Here is a 19827-nt window from a genome sequence, read left to right on the forward strand (position 1 = left end):
TATTTTATTTGGAGAGTGTTGGGATTCCTACCAGGGAGCCACCAGCAGGGTCCAGAGCCAGCCCCATCTCCTATATCAAGCTCTGGCTAGTAGCTATATGATAAATGTGACGACCCTGCCTCCGTCTGTCAGCTGGGAGACACAAAGTTTCTCTCTTTCTACCCTCTGATGCCTCCTGGATGCTCTAGGCAAGGTGGGGGTGGGTATCTGTTAACATGTGCCTCCCAGAACTTCCATTTACCTGGCACTGCTGTTCCATGAATAGTGGGACTGTGAGTGGGGCAGCAAGTACTGAGTGTTGGACTCTTTCTTTTTCAGACTGTGACTTTCGAGGAGCTGGTTGTGTATTTCACCAGGGAAGAGTGGACTCTGCTGGACCCTGTTCAGAGAGCTCTCTACGGGGATGTCATGCAGGAGAACTATGAGACGGTGGTCTTGATGGGTAAGGAGTACTGTCCCCTCAGTTATTAGGAGCTGTGGGGTCTCTAAAGAATCTGCGTAGTAATAACTTTATACCTTTATTCATCATACAAGTTTTGACAAGTTTCCTTGCCCACCCTTTTTTGCCTTATCTCCCATACGCTAGTTTTGGACATGTGCCTTTTTGGTGCCATCAGTCATTTTAAAATTGCATTTAATGTATCCTTATTGGCTACATTAGCAACTACATTAATAACTGTAGCTTTCATGCCTTTTCCTTATTTTAATAGGAAAATATGCTGACTGTAGAATTCTAGATTAAGTAAATAGGTATATGATTCATTCATGGCTTGTGTGATAGTCAGATCAGCTCCTCTTTTGATAGGAGATGCATCTGAAGAAGTGAAGTTTTTTACCCATGAAAGCTGATGCCCAAATAAATGTTAGTCTTTAAGGTGCCACCACTGGACTCCTTGTTGTTTTTGATAGGAGGACATATAATGTTGACATTCAGGACCCCACAGGTGAAGGGAGAACAGAGCTGGGGGAGGGAAGGAAGGGGAGGAGTAGATAATTCTGGGGTGCCAGGACATGGGGAGGGTGTGTGCAGGATTAGAGCTAAGAAGCAGCAGGGAGGGAGGAGATAGTGAGAGATGAGGAGGGAACACAAGAAGTTCCCAAGGTGCCAGAAGGTGGTGCCGGCTGAGAGTAATGGGATGATGGGGAAGAGAGTGTGGAGGAAGGGCACCCAGGAAGTGGTCTGAGTGGGTCAGTGGGAAAGAGGAGAGGTTTAGGGATCTGGAGCTGTGGGGGATCCCAGATCTTTAACCCCGAATCCCAACCCAAGCTTTAGAGCCTACACTCCAGTTTTATTTCTGTTCAGTTTTGCTTCATTATACATTTTGTCCCCAAGTACTATTATTTTAACTCTTTTCCTTCCTCTCCCACTCATTACCCCCCTCCCCATATAACCTCCCCATCTCTGTGCACAACAACCCTGACCACCGATCCTGAGTTCTTGCTGTGTTCCTCCCTCCCACAGCAGGGCCCCTACCCAGGCACAAATGGGCATTTTGTTGATGATGTCCCAGGGTGGTAGTGTAGCCTGTACAATTTTTACACCTATAAGATTACATATTAGGGTACAACTTGCTCTTGTAATGGCTACTCAAAGTTAATTGAGGAGATGAAATTTGGTGAGACACACAGAAACTTGATTTAATACAGAGAGTTATAATTGAAATCATAGGCAAGGATCAATGTGCATAACAATTAGACTAAGATAAGTGTAGTAAAGAGGGTCTTGCACTATGCATACTTACAAGTCATGGACACTATTGGAAACAAAGATCAAGAGGCAAGGGAGACCATCAGAAAGGAAGCCCTGCTTCAGTTAACACTGTCTCAGGGATCTGACAAAATGAAAAAATAGTCACTAGGAGAAGTAATTTATCCACTTTATTATGGTAATAAGATGGCTATATACCATATCTGCTTCTTTACTCTGATTACAATGATGTCAATAGCTGCCCCAACCCATATGTGGCTTTTGGGAAGTCCATAATTAAGTATCAAGCTTTAATACTCATGATTTACATTACTTATTAATGTAATAATTCCAATCTATGAATGCGTCCAACTGCTGAGATACTGCATAGCAACCTAATTGCTAAAGCCCACCTCTGCTTTCAGAATCTTGTGGCTTATTGCACCTGTGTGTAGTTACTCGTTAGTCTCTCAAAACGAGGGTGCAAAATATCTGACCGGGGTTTCTCTCCTTAGGCCTATTCAGATAAATCCAAGACTTCAGCATAACTTCTCCTACAAAGCCTCCACCTAATATAAGGCCCTTAACAGTAGCAGCTTTGGCTATGTTAACACTACCGCAGTCAGTCGACCTGCGCTGCGCAGCTCCAGCTACCTGAATAAAATAGTTAGAGTCAGCGTACCTTGTGTCGAGTTACTGCAGGGCATACGCAGCAGGGGGTCGACTTACTTTACTCTTCTCATCTGGGTCGACTGGAGAGCTATCTGCAGTCGATTTAGTGGCTGTTTATTACACACACTAAATCAACCATGAGTGGCTGTATCTCAGAGCGTCGATCCCAGCTGTAGTGTAGACCTGCATCACCTCCTTGCACCTCCATGCATGTTCCAAGCTAATAAGCAAAACTCTGATCTTGACATTTTACCTCTAGCAAGTATAAAATTGCTCACAAGACGTGGTGGTCATACATGATAAAATCAGGTCAGGGTCAACAGGATCGAGAGTTTGGAGAGACTTGTCCCCGCTCTCCCCATCTGCTGCAGTCACAAGCTGTCTTCCCTCCAGGCTCCTTGGATCTCTGAGCCTGTCCCTCCTGAGGTTGCGTGGCCCAGTTCTTGTTTCTTACAGTCTCCTTTTCTGGAAGAATTAGAGACTGTTTTTCCTGAATTTTAGTGTTTAATTCCCCAGCCTTCTCCACACACTGGGGGAGTTTAATTCTCCCTCCCATTAAACCCGAGTCACTAGATTTCTTAATTCCCCAAAATCTGCTTTTGCGATGTCACAGTTCTGGGGTAGCTAAGTCTTTGACCTGACTCCATGGTCTGCTCAAGGAATGCCCTGTCAGGTATCAGGCCTCTAGCCAGCCCCTCTCTATGGGTAGGGACCCACATGCTCTCTTTTTTGACCAGGATTTGAGGATTGCAGCTTGTCCTCCACTGTGTTCGCTGGACTAATGTCCAGTTCCTGTGCTTTGCTTTCTCTCCAAGGGCTGTGAGCAGTGTATGTGTGATAGAGGTGGAAATTTTGGTGATATTTCTATGATGCCAATACACACCTCAGTTTCCTTCTGTGGTTGGTATTGCTATGATTATAAACCTGTGCAGGGACACCCCAATGGATTTCTAATCTATCACCTTAACCACTTGGCCACAACTACTTGATGTATAGATGCTTCACTACACAATGATTCTGTTCTCACAGAGTTGTCCCTTCAAATGGCTCAGACCAGCTCCCCCAACACACTCCTGGCTGTGCATTAGAGTAAGTGTGTCCATGGCTGAACAGGAAGAGTTCCTGCCCATTTCCCTTCTGGCTGGAGCATGATTAGAGTGTGTTTGTGGTTAACGACATTGCTATAGATTGTTGTTCATTCCCCACACTGACAATTCAGACAGTCCCTTTCCTATTCGAATCTCCACCATATCATTCCAATAGCTGGGGTCAGGATTTCTCTGAAGCACTGAAATTTTTCAGGGGGTTGATGTGTGAGCTCAGCCTTGCATTCCATCCCTGATGTTTCATGGACTAACAACAGCAGTGTAAAGCAAGAGCCGAGCCAATATCTCACTGTCAGAGGTGAAGGTGGCCACGTCCCCTGTCTGACCATTGCCGTTGCAGGAGAGAAGGTTCTGATGGAATCGAATGCCCTGGCTCAGACAAGAGACACAGGCAGGTTTTGCTGTTCATGGGTCTGTGCAAAGGAAATTGTATCTCCGTGTGAAATTGAGGAGGGAAATGAAACGTCCACATGGTGGCCCAATGCCCTAAGGAATGTGAGTGAGGGACTTGGGCTGGGAAATGATTTTCCAGGAGTTAATATCAATGTATTGCCCTGATTAAAAGCTATGGCTAAAAGGCAGCCACTGTTGTTAGTATTTGAACCTGTGTAGGGACACCCCGGTGGGTATCAGGTCCATTGCCTTAACCAGGGGTAGTCGATTATTTTATCAAGATCCAAATTTCTTGGTCAAGGTCTAGTCAATGTCTAGACTCCAGAGAAAATAGTACACTGATGATAATAAGAAGAATACAGAAAGATTTTGCAGTCACTCTGGGCATAACTATGATGATGGTTTTGTGTTTCACTCTTTATATCTGACACCACCACTGCCTTTCCCTTTAGTCTTGTAATTTACCAAGGGTAAAACTAAACATCTCTTCAGATACCAGGAAGTGTTTGTGTTTATTCCTGCGAGCTACACAGGGGTTTGATGTAGCTGCTTTCAATCCTCCAGCTCTGCTGTGATAAGAAACATTTCAGGCTGTCACTGAACTGAAGAAGGGAGATAATTTTTTGATAGGCTACACCTCCTCTTAAAGTGTTTGTCTGGCTGGTATCCCTGGTTCTCAGGTCTCTCCTGAGGGAAAAAAGTGTCTGTGCAAAATACCAAAACTTTTAACAGAGAGGAGGGAAAGGCGATGGCCGCATGATGGGTCCAGTATGTACCACAACATGGTTCTTTTATGTGGGATGACTCTGAAAACTGACTAAGCTCCACTCCATTGTGTTTGAAGAGAAGTTTAGTTTTGTACTTGGGAAATTATAAGACTGAAGCAACGTAATGGATGGTGACACTAGGATTCAAGGGTTACCTAGTGTTGTAAAAAATGTTAAAAAAATAAAAACAAAAAAAATAAAAAACTTAGCTTAAACTGGAACTACCTGTTATTAAAGGTTGGTTTCCCCACATCAGTTTCATAAGCTCTGCTAGAAATGCCCTGGGTTCTCTCATACCTTGGTGGAAACTAGAGGGAATCATCCCCTGCTGCCCTTGGTTCCAGGCTGATTTTTCTGAGGAGGGGACGTGGAATTGATTTGTTTACTGTTGAGAAGGGAACCAGGCTAGTTCTCAGGGAACGAGAAGTCGCAGCATCTTCCCAGCCCCACCCAGGCTGCTGCCCTGTCCCAGCCTCTGTTCCCCTGGGGGCCCTGCATGTTTGACTCTAGAGCAGGCAGGGAGCAGCAGCTGAGGCAGAGGACAGCCTGGGCTGAGCAGATGCTAGGAGCAGAGCACCAGAGGCCTGTACTGGCTCCCTCCTCAGCAGCAAACAATCAGTCCCCACCCTCACCCTGGGACTGCAGCCTGCAGCCAAGGGCAGTGCCCGGGGGGGGGTTCTCTTTTTCCTCTCTCTGGGGTGAGCAGACACCTGCGGGTGTTTCTAGCAAAGCAGTTGGAACTGAATTGGGGAACCAGTTTTTAATAACAGGCAGCTCAAGTTCAGACTCATTTTGTTACAATTTTCTTTATAATGTAAAATAATTCAAAAGTAAACAGGCAGGAATTATTGGAACTCTTTTCTCCTGGTCATAGAAAGAAATGGCTTTTTGGCTTTTCATGATACGGGAGTCAGGTTCGTTCATTGTTCAGAATCAATGTGCACAGAAGCCTGTTGTGTTTCATTTCTTAGGCTACGCTGCCATCGTGTGGCCATTTCCTTCCCCTCCTTTCTCTCCAAAGCACAGAGCCCAGTTCCTCCAGGGAGAGAAGGACATCTTTCTTCTTTCCTTCCTCAACAGCCCCCTTCCTTGGAGAGCCCTTTTCTGGGGTCTGGATGGGGAACAGCTGTTTCTGAGGATTAATTTCACATCATATTTGGTGGTGTTATGTAGATTTTACAGCCAGACTAGATCACTAGGTACCTCTGCTCTGACTTGATTCAGAACAGAGTCCAGAGAATTTTACCCAGTGACTCCTACATCCACCCCAAGATCTTCTGGCTGAAGGAGGAGGGTTCATTCAGAAAGTCATCGTGTTTGGATGTAAAGGTGGGAAATGATGGGGAAATTGGCCCCTCTTTCAAGTTTAAATTTTGTAACTTCTGCATCTAGACCGGGGTGGCCAACCTGAGCCTGAGAAGGAGCCAGAATATCCCAATGTAACTGCCAAACGTGCACCTTTGTATGCCACTACTGAGTCAGCTGTGACCCTTCCTCTCATTATCATTATCTCTTTGAAATAATGATGATGGACACTTGGCTCTATATCCCAGAGTGCCCTGGACATCTACAGGCTGCATTAGCCAATTTAACCATTTGGCACTTGTAGATGGGCACCTCTGTATTGTGCCTGATTCTTGTACAGGTATAAAAGGCTGGTAGATGCTGATATTTTCCCCTCTTTTTAACCAGCACTAATACCAGGCCAGGGCAGGGAAGAGAGAGAGAGCAGCAGGTTTTCCCTATTGTTTCCTGCTCTCTTTTTCTTGACTAGTTTTTCTTTTGCACCAACTTGCTCTTCTTTTTTATGAGCCTGGCTAGCTCAGTTGGTAGCGCATCAGACTTTTAATCTGAGGGTCTAGTCAGTGTTCAAGTCCCTAGTCAGGTAATAAACTATTCACTAGGATTGTAAAAATTTGTCTTTCTGGAGTCTTCTTTGATGTTACTCTTTCTCTTCAGGATTTTGCCTTTCCTAAGAAGGGCCTTTGTGTGGTGTGGGAGGGATTGAAGGGACAACTTCCTGACAGCCCCTCTGTCCTCACAGGCTAGAGGAATAAAGGCCTCTGGGCATATAGCTTGTTCCTCCCCTGCGCGCACACACACACACACAGAGAATATCCCTAAGGAATTAGAATCACCTACTGCCTTCCCTGTCCTGCTGGATCCTCAAATGAGGATGCTTTTCAGCCCCAACCCATGTCCCCTCTACTCCCAGTGCCCCTCAGATCCAACCCACAGCCCCTCCTATGCTCACTGCTCCTCACTCCCAACCAGAGCCTACTCCTCTTCACCCTTCTCCTCTGTCCCAACCCACAGCCTCCTCCTATTCCCAGTGCTCCTCAATCCCAACCTACAGGCTCCTCCTCCTCACACTGCTCCTCAATTCCAACCTGCAGCTCCCTTCTTCCCTCTAGCACCAGGTGCTTCAGACCCCTTCAGGAAGATTTTCTTGCAAGGTTTCATGTATGAGTCTGCATGTGGATTTTACAATATGTTGGAAATATGTTGAATTGCTTGCCGAAATGATCACTTTGGCTGGTGTTGAATTCCCAGTCTCCTTGTTATTGGGGCAGGAGAAATAAAGTGTTGTTATCCTTGTTGTGTGAATCAAGGTCTCAACCCTTAGTGTACACTTAATGAGCCACCCACAGATTCTGGCAGCCACAATGAGGCATTTGGCGTGAGAGCTCAGACCTGGCCCTGTCACAGAGGTTGGGGGTCCTTTCCGAGGGGCTTGGACCACTGACCTACCAGCTCTCAACTCCCAAACTTTCAGTAACTCTATTATCAGTGCCTGTGAATGTAATTTAAACCATAAGAAAAAACACACTGGGCTAGACCAAAGGTCCATCTAGCTCTGTATTTTGTTTTCTGACATTAGCCAATATCAGGTGCCCTAAAAGCATCTCAACAGGGAACTACTGGGAGTCGAACCCAGGATCTCCTGTTTACAAAACAGGTGTGTTACCCAGCTAAGCCATGGTGCCTGCTGGTAACTAAGGTAGAGTGTGTGCTCACACCTGACTCCCTGCCATCCCCACCTGGGCCTGACAAGCTTTGCTTGTGTTTGGATTCTGCAAAGCAGAGGAGCAGGTGAGGTTTTCCTTGCAAGCTGTGTGAGTGTGAGTGAATCTTTGGCCAGGTCTGCACTACAAAGTTATTTCAGCATCATTATATTGCTCAGGTGTGAGAAAAACACACTATGCTCCTTCGGTCGGCAGCTTTTGGCTGGTGCACACGCTGCAATGCCACGTCTGGTGACAAAACTGCCCTGTTTTGGTGACAAAATAAAACCACTTCGATCAGAAGCCTAGAGCTTTTTCCAGCAAACTTAAAGTGACAGAGTAGACGCTGCCGTTCATTATATCACCATAACTGGCCTCTGCCAGTATCCCACAATGCCCTCTGTGAACTCGCCTGCCCTGCATTCCTGCTACAGAGGCTGGGCCCCTCCTCTTTCATCACGCCTGGAAGTTCTGACAGCTGAGCCTGCTGCTCTGCTCCGGCAGCCAGGAGCAAATCTCTGCTGCAGAATGCTGCTCTCTCCCACACTGCGAACACAGAGCAGGGTGGTGGAAACTTCCTTACAGGGGGCCCTCAGGCGTCCGAACTGTGATGCCCCCAGGACATGCTTTCCCTCAAAGAGGCTCTTACCTTGTAAACAGGGATGGCTGTTTTCTAGTAAAATCACTAAAAGGGAAGGAGAAAACGCAAAAGAGGTTCCTCCTGGCACTCACGTACGTGAACCCCAATACTCTCTCAGTCCTCAAAGAGAGACCTTGAGAAGGAGACCTTGAGAAGCATTTGTCTCCTGCCCTCAGAACATTTGGTGGCTCTTTGATACCCCAGCTCCAACTTCACAACACCTTTTTGAAATGAGGACACCAAAACTGGAGGCAGTATTCCAATATTAGTCTCACTGATGCCGTGTCACCTCCTATGCCGTTATTGACATAATCTGTAACTATATAGATCATCATTGCGACCACTGTTCTATATTTGCAGCCAATATTGTAGAAAGGTTGTCCTGTAAGGGATCTATGAAGAGGCTATGATTGGCTGATTATAATTATGCTATCTCTAGATGTGAATCATTTTTGTAGTTGACATTTTGAATATTGGCTCTATGCTGTCTGTATTTCAAATTTGTGCTATGCTTCTGGGGAACACCCCAGCCAGACAAGTTGGTGTCAGTTCTGCCTAGCCTGATTGATGGCCCATGAAGGACCATCAACTATATAATCGACCCATTGAGAGAAGGCAGATATGCCTTGTGACTCAGCAAGGTAGGCAGGGACCTTCCTATGGACAGAACTCAAAAGGTTTTTCTATGCCACGTGCTGGATAGAGTGTCTTTGGGACAAAGAAAGCAAAGACCACATGGCATGAGACTATAGAAGGCTGATGCCTCATCTCCATCTTGTCTTCAATCCTGCTTCATACCTCTGGAGGGACTTTGCTACAAACTGAAGCTCTGTACAAAGGACTGAATGACCCATCCCAGCTGTGGATGGATTCCAGAGACTTGATTTGAACCTGGAGTTTATTCCATCACTGCTACAAGCCTGAACCAAGAACTTTGCCATTACTGGATGTAATTAATTCCTTTAACAACTTTAACTCTCATCTATATTTATATCTTTTTATGAATAAACCTTTAGATTTTAGATGCTAAAGGATTTGCAACAGCGTGATTTGTGGGTAAGAACTGACTTGTCTGTTGACCTGGATCTGGAGCTTGGTCCTTTGGGGTCCTTTGAGAGAACCTTTTTTCTTTTACTGGGGTATTGGTTTTTGTAACCATTCATCCCTGAAAGGAGTGATGCTGGTGAAACAAGGGAACTGGAATATCTGAGGGAATTGCTTGTATGACTTCCGATTAGTGTAGCCTGATTTTGGGTGTGTTAGTAATGTTGGTTTAATTTATCCACTTAATTTAGTTTTATTTAATTAATTTTAACTAATTAATCATTACAATAATAATATTATGGATATTAATTAGTACGGGTTTTGACTTGCCAATTTGTTTGATGAGAAGATAAAATTGGTCCTAAATCATAGAGTTTATAAAAGGACCTTTGTGGGTATGACAGGAAGCTCACACTGAGACAGATATAGTCATAAAGACCTATTATTAAAATCAATGAAATAGTAAGCAAATAGTAAAACAGTTAGAATTACAGAGTTACAATTATATTACTGTTATTCAAGAGATACATATAATACAATATTATGTGCTACAAACTTTGGTTAGTACTCACACTCTTTTTTAATAGCCTGGTGTTGGAAGAGAAGGGACCGTGCCTGTGGCAGTTCCATTTTCACACCTCTAGCAGAGGAAGCTAAATGCAGAGCTGTTAAAGCTGTTTATTCTTTAACTTAACTCAATAAACGTTAAACTGAAATAAAATGTAGGGAAACCAAGCTTAGCCTACTTCCCTTAAAACTTAAAGTTTGAAAAGAAAGAAAATATGGCCTATTAATAGTTAATAGATGTCGTAGATGGGTAGCATTGATACGTTGTTGAAGGTGTAGGCAAACGAAGAGTAGACAGGAGTAGATAGGTGGGTAGATTGCTTGCCTAATGGCGAGATGCATCGCCTTTTTATAGGGCATTGGTCAGAAATCCTTCCTCTTATGCCTAAATTTCATCCTTCCCCCATGGAAATGTTAGGGTACACTTACCCCATAGCCTAGTATGTATATGCATATGGATGACAGGTATGTACGCACTTGTGGTGTACTTGTTAAGTCTGTGGGTACAATTTTGAAAAATCCCCATTGCCATCTTCATTCTTTATTGGTTTAGGCAAAAGGTCTCTAGACTTCTGTGTGGATGTTTTTTCTGTTTTTACTTTTCTGGATAAGGGTCCCAAAATGTGCTAACTTTGCCTTAGCTTCACATACAGAGTTTTCGCCTGTAGGTCTCTTGCACTATAGCCAAACTTATTTTTAATATAAATCTATGAGCCTATTACATCAAATACTCAAATTTATAACAAAAGATAAATTCATACAAACAAGAAGATTAATCCTTAGGGCTAAAAGCCTCTCAGTCAGAGCTGTACCCCACCCCCTTTATTGGGAGCAGGAGTATTTTGGGGAGTAGGCAGTGAAATTTCCATAAAGGGCCATTGTGTTCTGGTGACTGGTTTTGACCAGGGTCACACATCCGCTGACACAGGATCATAGAACATGGAAACTCGGCTTTTCCTAAAAGCAGTAGAGTGTGTGTTCCTGAGAAAGGGCAGGGGGAGAGGGAGCAAAAGAAATGCATAGACCCTGGAGGAGAGAAGTGTCTGGGAAGAGACAGAGAGACAATAAATGATTGACGCAGACCACGTGTCCCAACTCAATCTTGATCATCACAGGTGTCCAGAGACAAGTAGTAGCAGGTTTTCTACAGTGTCAAGTCTGAATTTTGATTCTAGCAATCTGAGTTCAAATACCAAGGAGCTCTCCACATACCTCATCTCTTCCCCCCACACCCCTTAGTATTATTTTTTTATTTTGAAGTGTTTGGCTTAACTATGATCTTCTCTTTCCCTAACTCTATTGCAATTTTGGGTTTATTTTTATTTTGCCTCTGTTTTGTTCATGTCATTATAAGTGGCACAGCAAAGGAATCTGACCCAGAACTTTATTTCCCCATCATGCAGGAACATCAAACAAACATTGCACACAGCTGGAATCATAACACGGAAGGCCAGGGGATGGGAGATGCAGATTTACAAGGGTTCTGTTTTTCTCAGATGACACAAGGATGTGTGCTGCAGCTCCTGGTACATTCCAGCCCCTTGTATGCCTCCATCCTCTATGAGCTGCTGAGCTCTGAGACATTTATTGTCTCATTTTATTGATAATGTGATTGTAACACAATGTGACTGAAATTAAACCACTTCCAGACAAGGAAACAGTAAAAGAGAGAAGTCAATGTTGAATTGGCTGGGAATCAAGCCCAGATCAACTGCTTGGAAAGCAGCCATGTGCTCCACTATACCACCAATGCATCTGGCAGGACTAGCTTTCCTGTATGCTATGAGTGCTAGAAAAGTTGGTGACCTATGGCCATGTAGTAACCAGGGTGGATGGGCTGGAGGCTGCCTGACAGCTGGGAGCAGTGAATGAAGGGACAACGGAGAAAATAGATCTCAGTGGGAGATCTGTTGGCCCCACACCCACTCCACCTCTAGGAGAGGGGACCTGAAGCTCAACTTCAATCATAGCAAAATCTTCCCTGAAAAGGAAGGGAACAGCTTGTTTTAAAGACAAGGTTTGTGTTTGTTCCTGCTACATACAGAGAGGCTGTGTAGTGCTGATTCCAGTGCCCAGACTCTGGGAGGATAAGAAACAGATTCAGGCTGCCAGTGACCTGCAGGAGGGAGATGATCTTTTGACCGTGACGGATGCCTCGTCCTAAAGGCATTTGTCTGCCTCCTTCTAGTGACTGTTTGGTACAGGAATGCAGTCCTCACTCCTGGGTCTCTTCTGAGGAAATAATGTTTCTGTGCAAAACACCACAGGATGGGACCAGGACATAAGGAATGAAACACAAGATGCTTCTTCCATATGCATTGACTTTGACCTTTGCTATTTGTGGTGTTACTGTATCAATGTTGGTTCCAGGACATGAGAGATGGTGTGTGTGTGTCACACAATATCTTTCAAAGGACCAAGGAAGGGAGTGTTATTTACTCCTCTTCATAGCACAAGAAGTAGGAAGGTCACCAAATGAAATGAATAGGCTGCAGGTTTGAAAAGAATGAAAGGAAGAATTTCTACACAGAACGCAGTTAACCTTGCAGAGGATGTTGTAAAGACCAAGATTATAACAGGGTTCAAAAAGGGACTAGATAAGTTCATGGAGGATGTTAGGATATAGATATTCAGGCCTGTTTGCAAAGGCCTATACTTTAAGAATTTAGGTGTATTTTTATCACTTAGCTAGTTATAGAGGTATAAAAGAAAGAATCAAAATTACTGTCTGTGTAATGGCCTTCTCTTACTGTGACAAGCTAAGGCCTTCAGCTAAGATGTAGTTAGGCAGCCATAAGCTGGGAAGTGTATGGTCACATCCTCACATTTCAAACTAGTTACATTGAAATAAGGTGCTATTGGGCTATTAGGAATACAATCCTGTTCTGATATTCCTATCACTTCCAGAGAAAGGGAAGAGCCTAGAAGATGTAAAAGGAAACTTAGTTTAACAGCATCCTGTTTGGCAAGAACTTACTTATCAATAGACACAGCTGGAAAACCCTTACGTCTGTATAGATGTAGTTGTAAAATACTCACTTCTGTATTGTTTTGTATGTTTATTTGCATGGTCTCTGTCTGGTTCTGTGATTGTTTCTGTCTGCTGTATAATTAATTTTTTTGGGTGTAAACCAATGAAGATGGTGGAATATAATTGGTTAAATAACCATGTTACAGTATATTAGAATTGGTTAGTTAAATTTCAGTAAAATGATTGGTTAAGGAATAGCTAAGCAAAACTCGGGTTTTACTATATAGTCTGCAATTAATTAGAAAGTGGGGGGAATGGGAACAGGGACTGGGGATGGGGGAATTGCGATCATGTTTTGCTAAAGGGGGAATGGGAACGGGGATGGGAACAGGAACAGGGACACAGGCAAGGCTCTATGGTGTCAGAGCTGGGAAGGGGGACACTAAGAAAGAAAACTGAAATCATGCTTGCTAAAAGTTCACCCCAGTAAACATCGAATTGTTTGTGCCTTTGGATTTTGGGTATTGTTGCTCTCTGTTCATGCGAGAAGGACCAGGGAAGTGAGAGGGTGAAGGAATAAGCCCCCTAACAGAGGATAGGTTCATCAGTGGCTATTAGCCAGGATGGGGTGGGATGGTGTCCCTAGCTTTGCCAGAAGCTGGGAATGGGTGACAGGTGATGGATCACTTGATGATTACCTGTTTTGTTCATTCCCTCTGTGGCACCTGGCATTGGCCTGTCGGAAAACAGGATAATAGGTTAGATGAACTGATCTGACTCAGTATGACTGTTCTTACCTTCTAACTGCTTTTTATTGAAGAGACAACCTTTCAAGCTACACAGAACTTTATAAAGCCGCGCATAAGCGACTAGGGAGCTTGCGAACAGGAACTGCTAACAGGGAGTTTTGCAAGAGAGTTGGGAAGGGGAGTGGGAAGGGAGCGGGGGTCCCTTGTCGGTCCTACCTGTTCTCCTGTAGTCCCCTAAAAACTTATAATCCAAACCATATTCCAAAACCCCTTTCTTTAAACCACCCTTTCATTAACTAGGAGACAATGCAGGCAGAAGCCCAGCAGCAGAGTGGGGGCTATCCAGTTTATTGCACTGAGTGTAGCATGTATAATTACCTGCCTTGTGGGCGGGTGGGGTATGTGTGCAGTTGGTGCAAGGAGCTCCTGGCCCTCAGAGACCACGTACGGACTTTGGAGGCCAGGGTGGCGGAACTGGAGGAGCTAAGAGAGGCAGAGAGGTATGCTGATGAGGCTTTCCAGGACACTGTAGAATTGTCCCACCTCCGCTCAGACAGCCTCTGTGTTGTTGAGGAGGAAGAAAGGCCCAGGGAAGCAGAGCAGTCAATGGGAGCAGAGGGAAACCTTCCCATAGTTGGGACCCTCCTTCCAGATGGTGATGGGGTTGCCTCCTGCACTGAGGTTACCTCTCCAGGAGAGGGAACTCCAGTTGCTAGGAAAAGGCAGGTGTTAGTAATGGGAGATTCAATCATTAGAAACATAGATAGCTGGGTTTGTGATGACCGGGAGAACCGTATGGTGACTTGCCTGCCTGGTGCAAAGGTTGCAGATCTCTAGAGACATCTAGACAGACTTATGTGTAGTGCTGGGGAGGAGCCGGTGGTCGTGGTACATGTAGGTACCAATGACATAGGGAAGGATAGGAGAGATGTCTTAAAAGCCAAATTTAGGCTGCTAGGGAAGAGACTGAAATCCAGGACCTGTATGGTGGCATTCTCAGAAATGCTCCCAGTTCCATGCGCAGGGCCAGGTAGGCAGGCAGAACTTCAGAGTCTCAATGAGTGGATGAGACGATGGTGTAGAGAGGAGGGGTTTACGTTCATTAGGAACTGGGGAAACTTTGGGGATGGGAGGAGCCTATACAGGAGAGATGGGCTCCACCTAAACCAAAGTGGAACCAGACTGCTGGCACTAAACATTAAAAAGGTTGTAGAGCAGTTTTTAAACTAGAAGATGGGGGGAAAGCTGACTGCTGCAGAGGAGCATGTGGATCGGACACAGACTTCTCTTAGGGGAGAGTCTGATGATAGAGAATCTCCAGGTTATAGTCAGGAACAGAGGACAGAAGAGGATAATGTAAGGGCTGGATCAGATGATAAACAGTCACATAAAAAAGAATCTGGCACATCAGAAAAGGGCAGACAAATAAACAGGGACAAGTTTTTAAAGTGCTTATACACAAATGCTAGAAGTCTAAATAATAAGATGGGTGAACTAGAGTGCATTGTGATAAAGGAGGATATTGATATAATAGGCATCACAGAAACCTGGTGGACTGAGAGCAATCAATGGAAAGCAATCATTCCGGGGTACAAAATATATCGGAAGGACAGAACAGGTTGTGCGGGGGAGGAGTGGCACTATATGTGAAAGAAAATGTAGATTCAAATGAAGTAAAAATTTTAAGCGAATCCACATGTTCCATAGAATTGCTATGGATAGAAATTTCATGCTCTAATAAAAATAACATTAGGGATCTATTATCAACCACCTGACCAGGGCAGTAATAGTGATGATGAAATGCTAAGGGAAATTAGAGATGGTATCAAAATTAAGAACCCAATAATAGTGGGGGATTTCAATTATCCCCATATTGACTGGGAACATTTCACTTCAGGACAAAATGCAGAGATAAAATTTCTCGATACTTTAAAGGACTGCTTCATGGAGCAGCTGGTACGGGAACCCACAAGGGGAGAGGCAACTTTAGATTTAATCCTGAGTGGAGCGCAGGAGCTGGTCCAAAAGGTAACTATAGCAGGACCACTAGGAAATAGTGACCATAATACAATAGCATTCAACATCCCTGTGAGGAGAAGAACAGCCCAACACTGTGGCATTTAATTTCAAAAGAGGGAACTATACAAAAATGAGAGGGTTAGTTAAACAAAAGTAATAAGGTACAGTGACTAAAGTGAAATCCCTGCAAGTTGCATGGGCCTTTTTTAAAGACACCATAATAGAGGCCCAAGTTCAATGTATACCCCAAATTAAGAAACACAGGAAAAGAACTAAAAAAGAGCCACCGTAGCATAACAACCATGTAAAAGAATCAGTGAGAGATAAAGACTTCCTTTAAAAAGTGGAAATCAAATCCTACTGAGGCAAATAGAAAGGAGCACAAACACTGCCAGCTTAAGTGCAAGAGTGTAATAAGAAAAGCCAAAGAGGAGTGTGAAGAAGGGCTAGCCAAAAACTCCAAAGTTAATAACAAAATGTTTTTTAAGTACATCAGAAGCAGGAAGCCTGCTAAACCAGTGGGGTCCCTTGACAATCGAAATACAAAAGGAGCGCTTAAAGACAATAAAGTCATTGCGAAGAAACTAAATGGATTCTTTGCCTCGGTCTTCATGGCTGAGGATGTTAGGGAGATTCCCAAACCTGAGCCGGCTTTTGTAGGTGACAAATCTGAGGAACTGTTGCAGATTGAAGTGTCACTAGAGGAGGTTTTGGAATTAACTGATAAACTCAACATTAACAAGTCACCGGGACCAGATGGCATTCACCCAAGAGTTCTGAAAGAACTCCAATATGAAGTTGAGGAACTATTAACTAAGGTTTGTAACCTGTCCTTTAAATCGGCTTTGGTACTCAATGACTAGAAGTTAGCTAATGTAACGCCAATATTTAAAAAGGGCTCTAGAGGTGATCCCAGCAATTACAGACTGGTAAGTCTAACGTCAGTACCGGGCAAATTAGTCGAAACAATAGTTAAGAATAAAATTGTCAGACACATAGAAAAACAAACTGTTGAGCAATAGTCAACATGGTTTCTGTAAAGGGAAATCATGTCCTACTAATCTATTAGAGTTCTTTGAAGGGGTCAACAAACATGTGGACAAGGGGGATCCAGTGGACATAGTGTACGTAGATTTCCAGAAAGCCTTTGACAAGGTCCCTCACTAAAGGCTCTTACGTAAATTAAGCTGTCATGGATAAAAGGGAAGCTCCTTTCATGGATGAGAACTGGTTAAAAGACAGGGAACAAAGGGTAGGAATTAATTGTAAATTCTCAGAATGGAGAGTGGTGTTCCCCAAGGGTCAGTCCTAGGATCAATTCTACTCAATTTATTCATGAATGATCTGGAGAAAGGGGTAAACAGTGAGGTGGCAAAGTTTGCAGATGATACTAAACTACTCAAGATAGTTAAGACCAAAGCAGATCGTGAAGAACTTCAAAAAGATCTCACAAAACTAAGTGATTGGGCAACAAAATGGCAAATGAAATTTAATGTGGATAAATGTAAAGTAATGCACATTGGAAAAAATAACCCCAACTATACATACAATATGATGGGGGCTAGTTTAGCTACAACTAATCAGGAAAAAGATCTTGGTGTCATCGTGGATAGTTCTCTGAAGATGTCCACACAGTGCGAGAGGCGGTCATAAAAGCAAACAGGATGTTAGGAATCATTTAAAAGGGGATAGAGAATAAGACTGAGAATATATTATTGCCCTTATATAAATCCATGGTATGCCCACATCTCGAATACTGTGTACAGATGTGGTCTCCTCACATCAAAAAAGTTATTCTAGCACTAGAAAAGGTTCAGAAAAGGGAAACTAAAATGATTAGGGGTTTGGAGAGGGTCCCATATGAGGAAAGATTAAAGAGGCTAAGCCTCTTCAGCTTGGAAAAGAGGAGACTAAGGGGGGATATGATAGGGGTATATAAAATCATGAGTGATGTGGAGAAAGTGGATAAGGAAAAGTTATTTACTTATTCCCATAATACAAGAACTAGAGGTCACCAAATGAAATTAATAGGTAGCAGGTTTAAAACAAATAAAGGGAAGTTCTTCACACAGCGCACAGTCAACTTGTGGAACTCCTTACCTGAGGAGGTTGTGAAGGCTGGGACTATAACAATGTTTAAAAGGGAACTGGATAAATTCATGGTGGTTAAGTCCATAAATGGCTATTAGCCAGAATGGGTAAGGAACGGTGTCCCTAGCCTCTGTTCGTCAGAGGATGGAGATGGATGGCAGGAGAGAGATCACTTGATCATTGCCTGTTAGGTTCACTCCCTCTGGGGCACCTGGCATTGGCCACTGTCGGTAGACAGATACTGGGCTAGATGGACCTTTGGTCTGACCTGGTACGGCCGTTCTTATGTTCTTAACTGAAGAAGAGTTCAGGGTTAACTCCAAAGCTTGCCTCTTTCACCAATAGGGGTTGGTGAAGCTCTTACTCTCACCTATCCTGTCTCTCCTGAACTCTGAAAAGTGTTTTCTTTCCACTCCTCTTGGAGAGAATTTAAGTTTTCCCTTTGGGAAAGTATCAGGCTGAAGCAATTGTATTGATTGTGACACTGGAATTGAAGGACTATTTAATATTATAAATAAATTAGTCTAAATCTGAGCTTCCTGTTTTCAAATTGGTTTTGCCAACTCAGTTCTCAATTCTCTTCTAGAAAGGCCTCCAGGATGCCTGGTCATGCCAGCAGAAGTGGCAAGAAGAAAGCCCCCCAGTGCTGCTCTTAGTCCCAAGTGGATTGTTCAGTGGCAGAAGGAGTTGATTTGTTTGCTGCCACGAAAAGTGTCTGGGCACCAGATCTCCCTGCTTCTTCCAACACAACCCTGGCTCTATCCCTGCCCCAGTCACTGGTGTAGGAGGTTCCCTCATGCACTTAGCCAAAAGCCTTACACAGCCTTCTTAGTGTAGTTGGGAGCATGTCAATCTCATAATCTGAAGCTCCTGAGTTTGAGCATCAGAAAGGGCAGATGGTTTGTGCCCTGCTTCAGCTTTTTCTAAAGGAAATCCTAGAAAAAAGACATTGGAGCAAACTGACTTCTGGAAACCTTCCCACACATCTTACACACAGAGGGACTTCTCTTTCTAAGACATTAACTCTTCTTTCTCTTGTATGACTTTTTAATGCAGCTGCAAATTCCAGTTCCTGGAGACTCTTTCCACAGAGAACACAGCCACAGTGCAATGACAAAGCAGGGGGCTGCCAGGTTGTCATAGGTGAGTAGTTAAGGGGATGCATTAAAAATCCAGCAGTCACTCCCCCACAAGCAGCTTTGAACCTTGATGACTGTGATGCTGAGATTCCACTGCCTCAGCATCCTCAACCCCCACTGCAGGCCAGTGTAGAGTCCTTGGATCTCTCTTCATATTTCAGACCCCAGCCGGTGTAGCACCCCTGCCCAGCAACTCACCATCTGCCCCTGGAGAACCAGCTGGTGAGCTGCACCAACAGGCAGACAGCCTATACTGCTCCCCTCAGAGCAGCAGCCGCAGCTGTTGGCAGCTAATCCCCACCTGAGGCTTGGGAGAAAGAGCTGGGGATCACTTGAGTTCAAACACAGCGAGACTCGATGTATGGAAGAAATAACATTTCTCTCTAACACTGATTTAAATTCAGGGCGCCTCCCCCATTTCTGCTTTGTAAGAGCCTCATTCCTGTACATAAAACATAAGAACAGCTGTACTGGGCCAGACCAATGGTCAATCCAGTCCAGTGTTGTCTTGCAACAGTGGTCAGTGCCAGATGCTTCAGAGGGAATTAACAAAACATGTAATCATGAAGTGGCCCATTCCCAGCGTCTTTACAGATGTGAACACAAAAACATTTGAAGACCACTTGCAGCTACTGAGAATCATAGAACATCAGGGTTGGAAGGGACCTCAGGAGGTCATCTAGTCCAACCCCCTGCTCAAAGCAGAACCAAGTCCAACTAAATCATCCCAGCCAGGGCTCTGTCAAGCCAGGCCTTACAAACCTATAAGGATGGAGATTATATCACCTTCCTAGGGAACCCATTCCAGTGCTTCACCACCCTCCTAGGGAAAATTTTTCCTAATATCCAACCTAGACCTCCCACATTGCAACTTGAGACCATTGCTCCTTGTTCTGTCATCTGCCACCACTGAGAACAGCCAATCTCCATCCTCTTTGGAACCTCCCTTCAGGTAGTTGAAGGCTGCTATCAAATTC

General features: G+C 44.1%; 1 long non-coding RNA gene across 1 annotated transcript; it reads left to right on the forward strand.

The window, feature by feature from the left end:
• Positions 1-339: 339 nt before the first annotated feature.
• Positions 340-18400, forward strand: LOC115636821. The gene is made up of 3 exons (XR_003997080.1): positions 340-442; positions 12433-12438; positions 18387-18400. It is a non-coding gene; the product is annotated as an uncharacterized LOC115636821 (long non-coding RNA).
• The last annotated feature ends 1427 nt before the right edge of the window (positions 18401-19827 follow it).

This window comes from Gopherus evgoodei, chromosome 1 (genome assembly GCF_007399415.2).
Source record: "Gopherus evgoodei ecotype Sinaloan lineage chromosome 1, rGopEvg1_v1.p, whole genome shotgun sequence".
Lineage (NCBI taxonomy): Eukaryota > Metazoa > Chordata > Testudines > Testudinidae > Gopherus > Gopherus evgoodei.